Source organism: Myotis lucifugus, unplaced genomic scaffold, assembly GCF_000147115.1.
Source record: "Myotis lucifugus unplaced genomic scaffold, Myoluc2.0 scaffold_39, whole genome shotgun sequence".
Classification (NCBI taxonomy): Eukaryota; Metazoa; Chordata; class Mammalia; order Chiroptera; family Vespertilionidae; genus Myotis; species Myotis lucifugus.
This window is the reverse complement of record NW_005871087.1, coordinates 1,209,969-1,225,528: the sequence shown is the minus strand read 5'-3', so window position 1 is coordinate 1,225,528 and position 15,560 is coordinate 1,209,969. Positions and strand designations below refer to the sequence as shown.

General features: G+C 44.5%; 1 protein-coding gene across 4 annotated transcripts in view; it reads right to left on the bottom strand.

The window, feature by feature from the left end:
- Positions 1-15,560, bottom strand: part of OSBPL10 (oxysterol binding protein like 10) — a 210,927-nt gene that overhangs the window by 121,158 nt on the left and 74,209 nt on the right. The window lies entirely within an intron of this gene.

Genomic DNA, 15,560 nt, shown 5'->3' with positions numbered 1-15,560 from the left:
GATTTACTCTCTATAGACTGAAGGCCTAGTTGGCATATCAATCAAATTTCATTTCCTCCTCAAATCTTTCAAGAACTATACTGTGGAATATAGAGATAAACTGCCAGGCAAAGGCCCAATCTAGACACGGCAAATAGAACATAACTGATAAAAGACTTCATAACGGGGTATCTTCAGGACATAGGCCCAGTGCTCATGGTAGTCATACGGTTAACAACTCCCATATCACTGGCAGCCATCCGTTCTGAACCAAACAAAGACGGCAGCCAAGAGTGCAGATGCGCTATCTGAGCAGACAAGGCGGATGAGGCAATGACAGGGACTCTGGGATCTGGGGCTGTGGAATTAAGATGGGCTGACAGGCAGAGCAGGAAAAGATTGTTTATCCCATGAGCAGTTGTGACAAGACCGATGAGCTTCTGTCTTATGTTTTACACTATATATGTAAGATGCTGAACTAGGATTCCTGTAACAACGCACCAATCACCCTCTACTGGTGAAAACAGTTCCCATGTATTATTTTTTGGGCTTGTGACCAAAATCAATATAAAGCAGAGAAGTGCTTTGTGGAAGCAAAATGTGTGGATTCCAACCATGAGCTTCCATGACGTATGTGGACTGCCTCAACGTAAATTATTTTACAACCTAGAGAGTGAGGAATAAGACTAACATCTTACCCAAAAGAAGTGAGCTCGGGGACTAAAACAAATACATGGACACAAATTCACAGCAGCACCATTCACAAGAGCCCAAAGGCAGAAACAACTCGGATGTCCATCACATGATGAATGGATATACAAACTGTCATATATCCATAAAATGGAACATTATTCAGCCATAAAGAGGAATGAAAGTCCTCATACATGTAATACTGTGGCTGAAACTCAAAAGCATTATGCTGGATGGAAGAAGTCAAACACAAGAAGTCGCATATTGTATGATTCCATTAATATGAAACATCCAAAATAGGTAAAACCAGAAACAGGAAGCAGCTCGGTGGTTGCCAGGAGCTCAGAAGGGGGAAATGAAAAGTAACTGCTTAGCCCTAGCTGGTGTGACTCAGCTGTCTGGGTGTTCATCCTGTGCACCCAGAGGTCACCGGTTCAATTCCTGGTCAGGGCACATGCCCAGTTTGCAGGCGCGATCCCCATTAGGGGGGCGTGCAGGAGGCAGCCGGTAGATATTTGCTCTCACATCAATATTTCTCTCCCTCGCCCTTCCTTTCTCTCTAAAAAACAATACAAAATGTTCTTCCTTCTCTTCCTGCAAGAACAAAGAGGTCAGAAGCAGAGCACACCCAGATCACTCTCGCGCTACCTTCAGCATAGAAAACAAGCAATTATTCTATTTGTCATCAGTATAATTATGATATTAACAGCTACTCCAAGTAAGCCTCTCTAAAAGTATTAATCTGCTTAAGTTGCGATATCTTTGTGAAACCCACGAGGGGAAATGTTCCATCTACTTTACAGACTAAGAAACTGAGGTACAAAAACCACAAATAGCTCAAGGTCAAGGCCAATGGTAGAACCGTCAGAAGACTCTCAATCCTGCACTGCACCCACTAACACTGTGTCTGCATATTATTTGATATTTGAAAGGAGGAAAAGCACTAACGACATAAGGAACCAAGCTGGCTTCAAAAGCCAGCAAATCAAAGCCACTGGCTGAGGTCAGTATCGAAAGTTGCAGAAAAACTTCCTAAAAGACAGGAATTCTTTTCTTTCTTATTTCAAAGTCAATCGATGCTGGTAATATTCTTTTGTATTTCAAAAATCAGATTCCTCAAGTGCCTCAAGTGTGGCCAGTCTGTACTATACATCCCACTGGGGGAAAAAATATTTATGGCTTCACAATGAGCCGAAATCCAGATGTCCTGGGGGCCTACGTCTAGGGAGAAGCGAGTCTTCCTCAAAGAGACGTGAAGGGGAGCTGAAGAGTAAATGCACCCCTTCCATCGCACTCCCCAGGTCCTGGAACCCCATTTACCTTAGCCGACCAGGGGTGGGAGAGCTGGCAAGAACCTCTGTCCGCGTCCTCCCACAGTGGGCTGAGGCAGGAGGAGGCGCTGCTGTGGGTCCTCACCACGGCCGAGTGCTTGCAGCCCATGAGGAGGCCGGGAGGTCCAGCCGGAGCCCTGCCAGTGCTGCTCGCCCGGCACAGCTCACCGGCTGTCAAGCTTCCTCCTCAAGCGAACATTCTCTCCCGTCTCTTCTCCACTCTGCCAGTGGAGCCCGGAGCATGGGGGGATAGAACTTCAGGAATTTATGATTTGCCTCATCAGCACTAACACTTGCCAGAGGTGCCACGCAGCTCTTCTCAGATTTATACAGAATCTTGGCACAGGCTGCAAATTTGGGGATCCCTTTCATTTCATGGCTGGGCCTGGAGACCCCCTTGCTCGCCCCGCGCCCCTCCCCCCCCCCCCCGCCCCGAGCTGGCCCGGTGGAGTGGGACAGTGAGAGCATTCTCGCTTCACTGCTGAAATCTCTCTCACTTCCCAGCTGCCTCCCTCGCTGGGGGAGATGCCCAGGAGTCTCAGAGTCGTGATGGATGGGCTGTCACACAGCTGGCAAGAGAACAGGATCTTTCCCAAGAGCGAAAGCTCCACTGCAGCACAAACCCATTGGCCCTGCTTCGCCCTATACACTGAAACCGTTTCCCAGCAGCTGGGGGCACAGAAGAGCCTCAGATGAGGAGCCAACCACATGGGGATGGTTTCAAGTCTCACCTCTGCATGTCCTAGCCATGTGGCCACTTAACCTTTCTGAGCCTCGGTTTCTTCATCTGTAAAATGGACATAAAGCCTATCAGATAGGATTGTTGTGGGAATTGTATGAGGTGGTAGTTCTCATCTCGGGGTGATTTTGTCCCCGCCAGCCAGGATACATTTGACAAAATGAGACGACTTGTTAGTTTGTCACATCTGGGCAGGGGTGCTACTGGCATCTAGTGGGTAGAGGCAGGGATGCTGTTGAACATGCTACAGTGCTCAGAACAGCCTCTCACAGCAAAGACTTATCTGGTCAAAAATATCAATAATGCCAACACTTAGAAACCCTGGTATCGGGTGATACACATGGAAGAACTTATGAATTATAGTGCACCATTTATCATATTAAGAAAGAAGAACATGCTTTTTGGCATTTGAACAAATTACTCCCATGGGATCAAAGTAGTTTTCTGCTGTTGTTCATATTTTTTACATCAATACATAAGAATCTAGGAACTTCAAGTGTCTATGCTAAAAGCATAGAATAACAAGGAGAGAGAATAAAGGAGAGACTAACAAGGCCAGTGCACTGCCCATAGTAGGCAGTTTATAAATGCCTGCTGTCCGGTGCACAAGACAAAGAGCTTTTGAATCCAAAGAAGTATGCAGATCTTCCAAGTGACAGGGCTTAAGAGAGATCAAAAGGCAATTCCATTAAGATAAGCTGCCAAGTAAATGAATGAAAAATAAATATCCTAAATACAGGTTCCTGGCATCAGCAACCTTTTCTAGCTGCTGACCTGGCCACGGAAGATTCAGAGGGAACAGATCCTGAAGGTGGGTGCCAACCTACTAATGGAAGTCAGGGTTGCATTGGAAATGTCCCTGTATCCTCACACCAAATGGGCTTCTTGATAACTAGGTTGTCAAGGGTAGGTTTAAAGAGGCTGAAGAATAGAAGATGAAGGGGGTGAAGTTTGCAGTACAGAATAGGATCAACAAATTTGTAGCATGGGCAAAAGCGGTTGGGGATGTTGGTGCCTAAGATCATCATCCTAGGGAGCACAAATACCTAGCAGCCTAACATATGCTTGAGAAGTTACATAAAATTGTTGCACTTTAGCCCAGCTGGTGTTGCTCAGTGGTTAAGCATAGACCTATGAGCCAGAAGGTCACAGCTGGATTCCCAGTCAGGGCACATGCCCGGATTGCGGGCTTGATCCCTGGTGCGGGGTGTGCAGGAGGCAGCCGATCAATGATTCGCTCTCATCATTGATGTTTCCATTTCTCTCTCCCTCTTCCTTCCTCTCTGAAATCAATAAAAATATATTTAAAAATTAAATTTTTTAAAAAATGGTTACACTTTATTAAGACAATAAAAAGTCCCCAAACTTTATTGTTTTAATAAGAGCTGTTCTTAAATTGTGTTTTACTTACTTAATTTGATGGTGTGTTTAGGAGGAGGATGGTTCCCACTTAATTTTAAGTACCCAAAAGGTAATTATCTGTGAAAAATCCTAGAGGAAACATGGCACCAAGCTTCCTGTAACATGAAAGGAGAGATGCCTAACCGCAGACAGCAGGAAGACAGAGCCGAGGGGAGAGGAAACCCTCAGATGAGCTTGTCCAACTTTACCTACTTGGAGCTAATCAAGCTTAAAACCATCATTTTCTGTTTCCCCCAAAGACTCGCTACACAGAAAACAGAGTCCCCACAAGATGCTCTGCTTTCAACCTGGGGCACTTTATGTCCTCAGGTTCTCAGTGAGAGAGTGACTCATCTTGCTTTTCACCCAACAATTTGGGGAAAGAAAATAAAACCTTCCTAAAATGCGAAATCAGGCTGGTATAGTATGAGGTAGAGGGAGCAGTGAGATGTACACATGGAATTTTTTGAGACACAGGAATTTCTACAGGTGCTTTCAGGTGGGCAGCAGTAACCCCTGCTATGTCCAGAGTCACTCACTGTCACTGTGGTCGCAGACAGAGAAGTTCTGCTCACAAGATACAGGACCCAATGGGCAATAACTCGGCCACCAGCCAGCTACCCCAACACCGAAGGCTTCCGCTATGGATGAGGCCACACGACGAGCATCATCAAACGCTGTTTCATTCACACAAAAAGGCGGGGGGAGAAAAGGAGCACTTCCCCCAAAGAGCATTAAACTTTACACACTTCAAACCACATCAACTAAAATCAATTCTGAGTAACAAGAATAGAAGCCTAATCTGAATTGGCAGGAATCTGGAATTATCGAGTATCTTCAAGGACACTTGGTTTTAAGACTTTCATGTGAAGACTATAATGAGGAGCAGATTAATCAGTGACTGCCTGGTGGGTGAACAGCTTCCGCCTGCAGATCAAGGACCAAACTCAACAGGGGCCTAAGGGAGCAGAGACACAGCCAAGCAACCTCGGCTCCACTTCTTTATATTTACAAATTTAAAATTTAACCATTTGAATAACTAGTTTAATATATATATATGTGTCGTGTGTGTGTATAAAATTACATATATAATTATTCAAACAATGTACGATGTGAAATTTCAAATAGTACCAAAGGGTACAATTAATTGCTACTTTCTTTCAACACTTAAGTCCCCAGGCCCCTCTTCCCTCCCAGGGCAAACTGCTGTTACCAGTCCCTTGTGTCCTTCCAAAGACATGTATGTGCTGGTATGTATGAATGTATGCATGTGTATGTGTGGACTTGCTCTGTTTTTTGTTTGTCTTAACAGGTTGGTTAGTTGGTTCCACTATGGTATAGCTTGCACATCCTTCTTTTCCCTTACACTTTTCATCAATTTTTAAAATTATTTTTAATTGATTTTTAGAGACAGAGGAAGGGAAAGGGATAGAGAGATAGAAACATCGATGAGAGAGAAACATCATCGATCACTTGCCTCCTTGCATGCCCCTTACTGGGGATTAAGCCCTCAACACGGGCACGTGTCCTGACTAGGAATTGAACCAGTGACCTCTTGGTTCCTGGGTCTATGTTCAACCATTGAGCCATGCCAGCTGGGCCAATTTTAATGTTTGATTATTTAAGTAGGTAAATGATTATTTTAGAGACTCAGTTATTTACCAGAAATACTCCACTTTGCAAGCCGTGCACACAGCCTTGGGCAGTCCAATACTGGCCGTTTCCCAGGGAGGTCACCTCGTGAGGCCCAACTTGGCAGGGCAACTCTGTTGGCCCAACACCCCTATGGGAACTGACGCAGTGCCCGGCTGTACAGTAAGAGCACAGCAGACGTGGTCTTCACCACAACCCACAATTCAACCTCAGGAAAACAAAGTGATAGTTTGGATATAGTTTTTTAAGGAACCCAAAGCTGACACCACTACTGTTGTTGATAAGGAGTGAGGAAGGAGGAAGCAGGGTTGACATTTACTGAGTGATTAAAATGCACTACGTGGTTTATGTCTGCCACTTGTCATGGCAGCGGCAGGTACGGAAGACACAACCATGGTTTCCCTGCAGTCCTGGGTGCTAAGGGCACAGTCAACAAAGAGGGCTGAGGCCTGCATACCACCACCACCTGCCCCCAGGAGAAGCGCTGTAATACAGGTAAGTCCTGGTATAGATGGGAAAACAGAAGAAAGAAGATCCACTCTGAACGGGCAGGTCAGGAAGGCATCACAGATGTATATGAGCCTTGAAGGCCACGTAGCTATTTGTGACATGAAGAACGGAGAGGGAAAGGCATTCCTAGCAGAGGGAACAGCATGGAAGTGTGAAAGTACACAGTGTGCCTAGGGAACTGCTCACCTAGAACACTGAGTGCATGAAGGTGGAGGTGGAGGAAGACAAACTGGACCTAACATGTGATGGGCACTCAATGCCAAGGTCAAGTCTTAGACTTCGTCTTAGGAAGTGGGGTGCTATGAAAGGTTGTTGGAGCCAGGGAGTCCCACCACCAGCAACATTCCCTTGCTCCTCTGCTCTTCACAAAAGCTCAAACCAGATGTTTCCTTGGCAAACAGCTGCAGTGGAGTGAGCATGTAGCAGAATCTGACCACAAGAGAACACCAGTTCCTGCCTTCAGACAAGTAAGGTCAACGTCCCTGTTGCACAGATGAGGCAATTGGAGAAGTGAGAGTGATCAAGATGTTTAATGTCAAGGCCATAGGTGAACCAGAACTCCTGAAAGGAAGGTAGGGAAGGAGCGGAAGAAGGACAGAAAGGTCGGGGAGCATCAGCCAGCCTTTTTAGATTTAAAGGGGAGGGGACCTGTCCATAGCATCAGAGATAAAGCTAGACACCGGTGAACTCCTCCTCAGAAACCATAAAGCAGTCCCTGTAGCTTTATCAGCACTGCCCAAGAGAACTTTCTGTGCTGATGGCAATGTTCTATAGCTGAGTTGTCCATTTCTGCAGCCACTGGCCAAATGTGGCTACTGAATACGTGGCTAAGTGAGATGGAGGAACTGAATTTTAAACATTCATTTCAGTTCATATAAATCTAAAGTACCTCTCTTGTGGCTAGAGGCCTGCATATTGGACCACACAGTGTTAGAACCAACCTCTTGTCCTATTACTTACATCTACTGTTTCTAGACAAGTGGAAAAAGGGAGTTTGGAATGCCTTCCCACTTTTTAATCACCCTATTACTTCTGAGTTCTTCCAAATTGTTCTGAGAGGCCTCAAATCCATTTAATCATACAAGAGAGGTATTCCGTATCATTTGTCAGATTGCCACCAAAGTTCTCAGCATTCAGTCAATGAGTTACCGGCAGTGCCCTCTCTAGGCGATTAAAATTGGGTATTGTTTTGAGGAGAAGCAACCCATGTTCCTTCATTATTAGCACAGTAAGCATTCTGGTATGCATTTCTGTATAAACAGTGAGATGCAGTGGGGACAAGACACTGGACTAGATGGCATCTGAAGTCCCTCATAACCAAGTGGTTTCAGGTTCTACAGATGTCGCTGGATTCGGCTCAGCAAGCAGGTGCTTCCTGTTGTAACACATCCGCACCAAGATATCAAAGCACCTCTCCCAGGCCCTCTGGCTCAGACCCCAGCTAGACCCCAGGGCGCAGAGAGTCAGGGAAGTTATAGACTTTCACTATCAGGAGAGGATCGAGATGGGGGGGCGGGGAAGACAATGAAACAGTAGCTTCAAATCTCCTCACTCTTCACGCTTGGCTGTGGATTGAACACACAAAATTCCCCACCCCTTATATCCGCCCCCCCCCCTCCTGCTTTCTAATTCCCCAGAAGTAGTTCACACCTTCCCCAGGCCTCTCCAAATAAAGAAAGTCTGGAATGTCCCCTAACAGGGCTGTCTACACCTGGCGATCCAGCTACCAGGGGCGAGGTCACCAGTTGGGCCTCTGGACCCACCCATTTCTGTGCCCTCAGCCCAGCACACAGGCCTGGGGACAGACAGCACCCACAGAGCACATTCTCTGGGCCAGAGCTAACGCAAGCCAGCCCATCACTCTCCAGCCTCCTTTCTCACTGTGCAATGCCCAGCATGCTCTACTTGGACCCCACATCGCTAGGTTAACAATATTGTGGCAAAAGCAGGGGAAATGAGTCAGGAACTACCTACATCACTAGTGTCAGCTGCCACAGGAAAGTTATATAAACACTAGAGGCCCAATGCACGAAATTCATGCAAGGGGCTTGGCCCTCGCAGCCGCGGTGGCTTGCCTCGGCCCTCACAGCTCCAGCTTCGTCCAGAAGGACATCCGGAAGGTCGTTCGGCTGTCCAGTCTAATTAGCATATTACGCTTTTACTATTATAGATGGGCAGGTCTGCCCGGCCAGTGTGGTTGAGCGTCGACCTATGAACCAGGAGATCACAGTTCCATTTCCTGTCTGGCCACATGCCCAGCTTGTGGGCTCAATCCCCAGTAGAGAGCATGCAGGAGGCAGCCAATCAATGTTTCTATCTCTCTCTCCCTCTCCCTTTTTTTCTGAAATCAATAAAAATATATATTTTTTTAAATGGGAAGGTCCATACTGGGCATTAGCTTCCCCAAGGCTACAGGGAGCAGACAGTGCTCTAATACCCTGATGTCTCACATGAATTAGTATACCATTCTAGGGGACTGGGGGAAAAAGATAAATACCAGTGATGTGGGCAGCTTCAGGCATGAATATTTATGCATACACTCCCTGAAACTCAGCAGCAATCGCTGCTCATTCAAGACCTCCTAAGACTTATAATGAATTTAAAGTCCTATATTAGGCAATCATATTTTTCCATGACCAAATCTGCATAAGACTGTACCCTGAAATTTACATTTTAATTTAGAATTAGCTGACATGGAGCCCTAACCACACACCTGTGTGATCTAGCTACAGTGTCTTCAAACTCTTTACACCAACAGGTCCCTGGGACCTCCCTCCCGTCTTCCTAAGTGAATTGAGTTAAGTGTTTGCACACAGTCAAATGCAGGAGTCAGACAGGGAACCAATCATTGGAGCCCAAAGTAGGAAATGCAAGGATAGAGTCAGGCCTAGGGCCCAAGAACCCAGAGAAAGGATTTCAAGTACAATGAATGTTATAAACTACTTCAAATGCTGCAAATACCTACATTTCCTTAATTTCCCCTTCAATGGGGAAAAAGGCTACATTTTCCATATTATGAGAAGGCTAAGTCACCAGTAAAAATGTCCCTTTGGTTCCTCAACTTCCCATCTGGTTGTAAACAAGGGCAGGACAAGGAATGAGGGATGAGAAAGGGGCTGGAAGACAAAACATAAAGGTGATCCCAGAAATGTTCTAAGAAACAGGCCATACACACTAATTTTAAAGATACAAAAAACTACCCCCCCCCCAAAAAAAAGAAAACACACCCAAATACATAGAATAGACCTGTGCCAAAGCTTGGTCTTATGTCCATCCTCATGGAGAGGGGAGCTACTCATGAAAACAAGCATGTGTGATTTCTGTGCATACGCACATACAGAAAAAAAGACTGGAAGGTCTGGACCTCCAAATGGAGTCATGTGATCTCTTTCTATGTATCCACACAGCTATGTGTCTGGAAGGATGTACACCCCAATGGTATCATCAGAGATTAGGTCTGAGGCTGGAGTTTGGGGTGAGGTTTTCCCTTCTTTATACTTTCCTATCCTCTGAGTGTTTTATATTGTGCATAGGTAACATTCAGAATTTTTTAAAATCCGATCTAATAAAGAGAGAATATGCTAATTGACCCTCACACCATTGCAAACATGGTGGCACCAACAGCCAATAAGGAGGGAATATGCTAATTGACTGTCCCGCCCTCAAAGATGGTGGCACCCACAGCCAATAAGGAGGGAATATGCTAATTGACTGCCACACCCTCAAAGATGGTGGCAGCCACAGCCACAAGATGGCCAGCAGGGGAGGGCAGTTGGGGGCGACCAGGCCTCCAGGGGAGGGCAGTTAGGGGTGACTGGGCCAGCAGGGGAGGGCAGTTGGGGGCAACTGGGCCGGCAGTGGTTAGGCGTCGATCAGGCTGGCAGGGGAGTGGTTAGGGGGTGATCAGGCCGGCAGGTAAAAGCAGTTAGGGGCAGGCAGGCAGGCAGGCAGACAGGCAGGCGAGCAGTTGGGAGACAGCAGTCCCGGATTGTGAGAGGGATGTCCGACTGCCGGTTTAGGCCCGATCCCTGTATCCAACTGCCAGTTTAGGTCCTAAACAGGCAGTCGAACATCCCTCGAGTTGTCCCAGATTGGAGAGATTTCAGGCTGGGCTGAGGGATACCTCCCCCCCCCTCAGTGCATGAATTTCATGCACCGGGCCTTTAGTAACAGATAATATTTACAATTTAAAAAGTAATGCTATTTCCATTATGGCGGGAAAACACATACACATTCACAAGCTGTCACCAGTGAATTCATAATAAGAGTATGTTTGTGGTGGGGATGGAAGGAGCCAGTCAGATAGCTAGCTGAGCCAAAAAGGGAAGTCCTGAGTTCTGTCTCACCCCCACCTGGCCACTGCGTAATGGCTGAAAGTCTCTAATTAAAGGGGAAGTGATCATCATCACCACATGTCACACATTTATCCTTTGGGGCTGAAGGCCCAGGGACACTGTACTAATTCCCAGTTAGCATCAGAGCAGATTCGTGAACTTCCCACTTAGCTTATGAGTCACCCCCACAAGCGAATCCACCTTCCATGTCTAGATGAGAAAAAGAAAGAATAGTGAAAGTGCAGTAAGTTTCTATCAAGCTTTGTCTAAAAGTTCTCTTAATTGGTCAGATGAAAGACAATGAAACAAATCTGCAAAGTCTGATGTCCTTTAAATGCTTTTTAATCACTTGACCATTGTTCTCGTTATCCAACTTTTCCCACAGGTCAAAAGTAATTCGAAAACAACAGTATTGGTGAGTTTCTCTGACTCCCCACCCACCCCCCAAATAGACTTCTGTTGATTTTCAATGACCCTGAGTTCTCTGATGTGGCCATTTGAAAATAATGGAGCCTATCTGAGAACAGACAGATAACCACAAATGGGTTAAAAAGCAGACTTGTTTTCCTTGAGAGGGTTGGTCAAAGCTCCAAGGGTGGCCAAGAGGCCGGACTGCCAAGCAGCAGTCTCAGTGAGAATGTGCCACTAAGTCCCTAACTCCTCCAAGCGCTTCATGCCAGCAACTGGCTTTCTCCCGAGTTATCTTGCCCGAGCAAGACAGGTGACAACTTTTCGAAGAGAGAAGTCACCATTTCAAAGATGAGGACAGAAAGGCAGAAAGAAAGGGAACTGAGTAGGTCTGTTCAACACATAATTGACAGAGCGGGGATGTCAATATAGGTCTTTTCACTTTGCACACGACAGAATTTCTTCTAAACCAGAGTGTCGTGAATTAAAACATGAATGAACTCAATCAGAAGATGCTTGTAATTCAAAGTTCATGGGGACCTGCCAAAAATGCTTACCTTGTGTAAACTTACATCACACAAAAATTAGTGCAAAAAGCCAACTCGGTAAATTTACTTTCAAGCAAATTCACTAAAAAAAATTCTGGAATCAGAAGCTATTTAAAAGACTGGAGAAGCATTCCCTTGATTAGGTTACAGGTACCCTATTACAGAGCTGTGCCCTCAAAGTTATTAAATATGGAGTTCATGGGGGAGCAGTACCATCATGAACCTTCCAACTAGCTCCTGCCAAGAAACTAGGATGGGAGATGAGGGGGAGGAGGCATGTTTAACAAGTTGGGCTTTTGTTCCAGTCCACTCACTCACTGGCTGTGTGACTTTGAGTCCATCACTTAAAGTTCAAGTGGCTCAGTTTTCTAATTTGTAAAAATGGAGATAATACGACCAACCTCACCACTGTGAAGAATAATGCAATCATGAGCCCCTCACATATAAGGTATTAATTATCATTACCTCTGTCAACAGGACAGATGGTTTCCCATCCTCAGTGCTTACTGCAGTTCCCAGAACACCGCTGTTCCCTATCCGAGGACTTGCACCACCTACTTGATAAAAACAAGACACCCACTCCTGCTTTTTTGATACTTTCAAAGTCATACACAAGTAAATTCTCATGAGGAGGGTTCCTTACAATTCTCTTAACACTTTCCCAACCATCGCTCTGCACTGCTTCCATTTTAATACTGCACTAAAAATAGGATGTTCTGTTTTCTTGTTGTTTGTGTTTTCAGAGAAAGTCAGTGTTCTACTCTTCCTAGCACACCCGCCTCGCACCCTCACAGCTACGCCTCAAATAACACCAGAGCCCCGAGATGAACCCATGTGACATCGAAAAAAGGCAATTCTCTGCCGTTTTGTAGTTTCTGTCTATCCAGGAGCAGAAACTGTCCTAAAGGGATCCCATTACCCATGGAGGGATGAAGGCGGCCGCCCTCACTGACCTTTGTGAGGTCAGAGCAGGAAACCAGGAGACCCAAGGTCAAGTCTTAGCTCCTTACCCTCCTGGTTAGAGCTTCCTCGTGTGTAAACCAACAGGGACTGGACTAGATAGCCAGCCTTTTAGATTTCAAAGGCCAGTAATTTTTTAATCTGGAAATTAATTTAGGAATTAAGATTTTTAATCTGAGATTTAATTTTGGAATTAAGAAAGTAAGACTATGTATTAAGTAAGAATACATACTAAGAACAAGAATAGCAGCCTTGAACTTCAGAATGCCTCTCTGAGATGAATAACAAAGTCTGCTCACAATTTTGAAAGTATTATTCTCTAATTGATCACAGCAGCTATGCTATAAATGACTGGTGACAGCAACCTTGACTCCATTTGTCAAAGAAGGAATCCTATAGGACCTAACAATTAAATTATTATTTTGGTTCTATTATTAATAGATTAACCGTATTCTTGAAACTACCCAGAGAAATGTATCAGGAAATCAAATTCTCCTCCAGGGAATAGTCAAATCCTCCTCCTATTTCTTTAAATTCCCTTATTCTTACTACCATTAGGATGGATGTGGTGTGTGCCACAAAACACCAATGCACTTAAGTTGGTTGTCCCCTACCTGGATTCTGACACTCAAAATAAATTCCAGACGAATCAATGATTTAATGTGATAATTAAACTGTAAATTCACTGAAAGTAAACACTGAAGGGACGTTTTCATAATTTTGAGCAGAGAAGCCCCTTTCTACACATGAGACCAAAAGCCAAAAATGAAATGTTTGACCAGAAAAAAATTAAATATTCTGCATAGCAAAAATATTTATTCAAAGTAGATATACAAATGAGCTACTAGGAGAAAATATCTACAGTCCACATGAGAGTCAACGGACAAGTATACTTAATACACATACAGCTACTGCAAATCAAGAAGAAAAATATAAACTCAATAGAAAAAAATGGGTGAAAAATACAAACTGGCAGTTCACATAAAAGAAATACAGGTGGCCGATAAACATGAAAACATACTCGGCCCCAGTCATGATTTAGAAGTGAAAATGAAAATAATGGGGCATCTATTTTTTACCTGGAACACTATCAAAAAGTAAATGTTAGTAAGAGCCACAGTAGTTGGGGGAGACACAAAATTGATGGGAGTGCAGATCAGAGCAACTTTTTAAGTAGACAAGTTAGCAATGTCTGAAAATTTAGAAGACACATTTTATGACCCAACAATTCCACTGGTATAAATACACACACACACACACACTTAGAGATACAAAAAGACATATGCACAAAGATGTTTATTATAGCACTAGAGGCCCAGCGCACAAAATTGTGCACGGGTAGGGTCGCTAGGCCTAGCCTGCTATCAGGGCCATCTTCTGCCCGTTTGCCAGTCCCCAGTCCTGCTCCATCGCCGACACCCACCCTGGTTCCCCGTGGTTCCCCATTGGCCATCCAGCGATCGGAGCCTGAGGGCTGAGGGGAGGGATGAGAGGTGGTCAATGCACCTCATAGCGACTGGTTGATAGGTTGTTCTGGTCATTATGCTGTTACGGTTGCTGGCCTTTTATTATACAGGATTATGTATAAACAACAACAAAATAAAACCCTAAATGTTTATCAGTAAAATAAAGCACTGACATCCAAAATGAGTGTAGCCTGGCCAGGGTGGCTCAGTGGTTCGGCATCAATCTATGAGCCAGGAGGTCAGGATTGATTCTTGGTCAGGGCACATGCCTGGGTTGCAGGCTCCATCCCCAGCGGGGGCTGTGCAAGAGGCAGCCAATCAGTGATCCTCTCTGATCAATTATGTTTCTCTCTTTCTCCCTCTCCCTTCCTCTCTGAAATCAATAAAAATTGAGTATAACAGATCCCTATGTCTAATAGGGAATCTCCAAAATATATTAAGTAGGGGGAAGGGGAACAACATGCATAATATTATCCCATTTGTCTAAAAATAGGTGTAGATATGGATACAGATATATGTATATATATGTATACATACACACTAACACATGCCTTAGTTTACTAGAATGACATACAACATCAATTAAGAGCTATTATCTGTAGTGATCATACATGGCAATAGTGGAGATGCATTTCTTATTTTATCCCCTTTTGTTCTATAAAAAGTAAAAAGATACATATAAAAAATTGTAACCGCCCTGCCTACATATTGATAATATACTAATGAAATGTCCAGATCTCCTACTATAATTCCTGGAAAATAAAAGAGGCCAGAGGGGAAAAGGCTCTACAGTGACCCAGATTCTCTCCAGGGCAAGTCAAAAAGGGCAATTGTAATAAGCAAGACAAGGAAAAGAAGGTGTCTCTAGAAAGAAAAAAATAAATGAGCAAAATCCTGTAAGGGAATCATTGCAGGTTGTATTTGGAGGCAGAACAGGGAGGTCTAAGCTAAGCAAGACATTTCCCAGGGCCCTGAGCAAGACACAGGCAGATTATAGTAAATCATCAGAAATTTCAAGTGTGGCTCTTTCCAGCTGATGCATGGAACATGGAAAAAGACTGCAATTAGGTAGAGTAACTGCATTGGAACTAATGATATAAAAGGGATCCTTTGAACATTAAAATCAGTATTTGTTGGCCTGAATAAAATCATTTTGCAATGATTTCCTGTATTTTAAAGATTGGAAATCCTGAGTAATCCATGAAAATGCCAACCTATCTCCCTCACATCTGGTCCCAGATCTCATACCGAATCCTGAGGAGAAAATAACTCATACCTGGATGCCAAATCACCTGAGAACGCTTTTATGCACTTAGAATGCAGAAGCTCCTAGCTGAGAAATTAATCAATTTGGGAGCCCAGGTTTTATTTAAGGCTCAGGGACAACAACGAGTCTTCATGGACAGTAAAATCTGACTACTCTGCCTCCACACAATGAAATCATCCACGCGAGCTTCTCAACAGACCAATTAACCGCTGCCTAGATTGACAACATAGAAAGGAACACAGGTGTCTTTGCAGGAGCAGTTCCAATAAAGAGC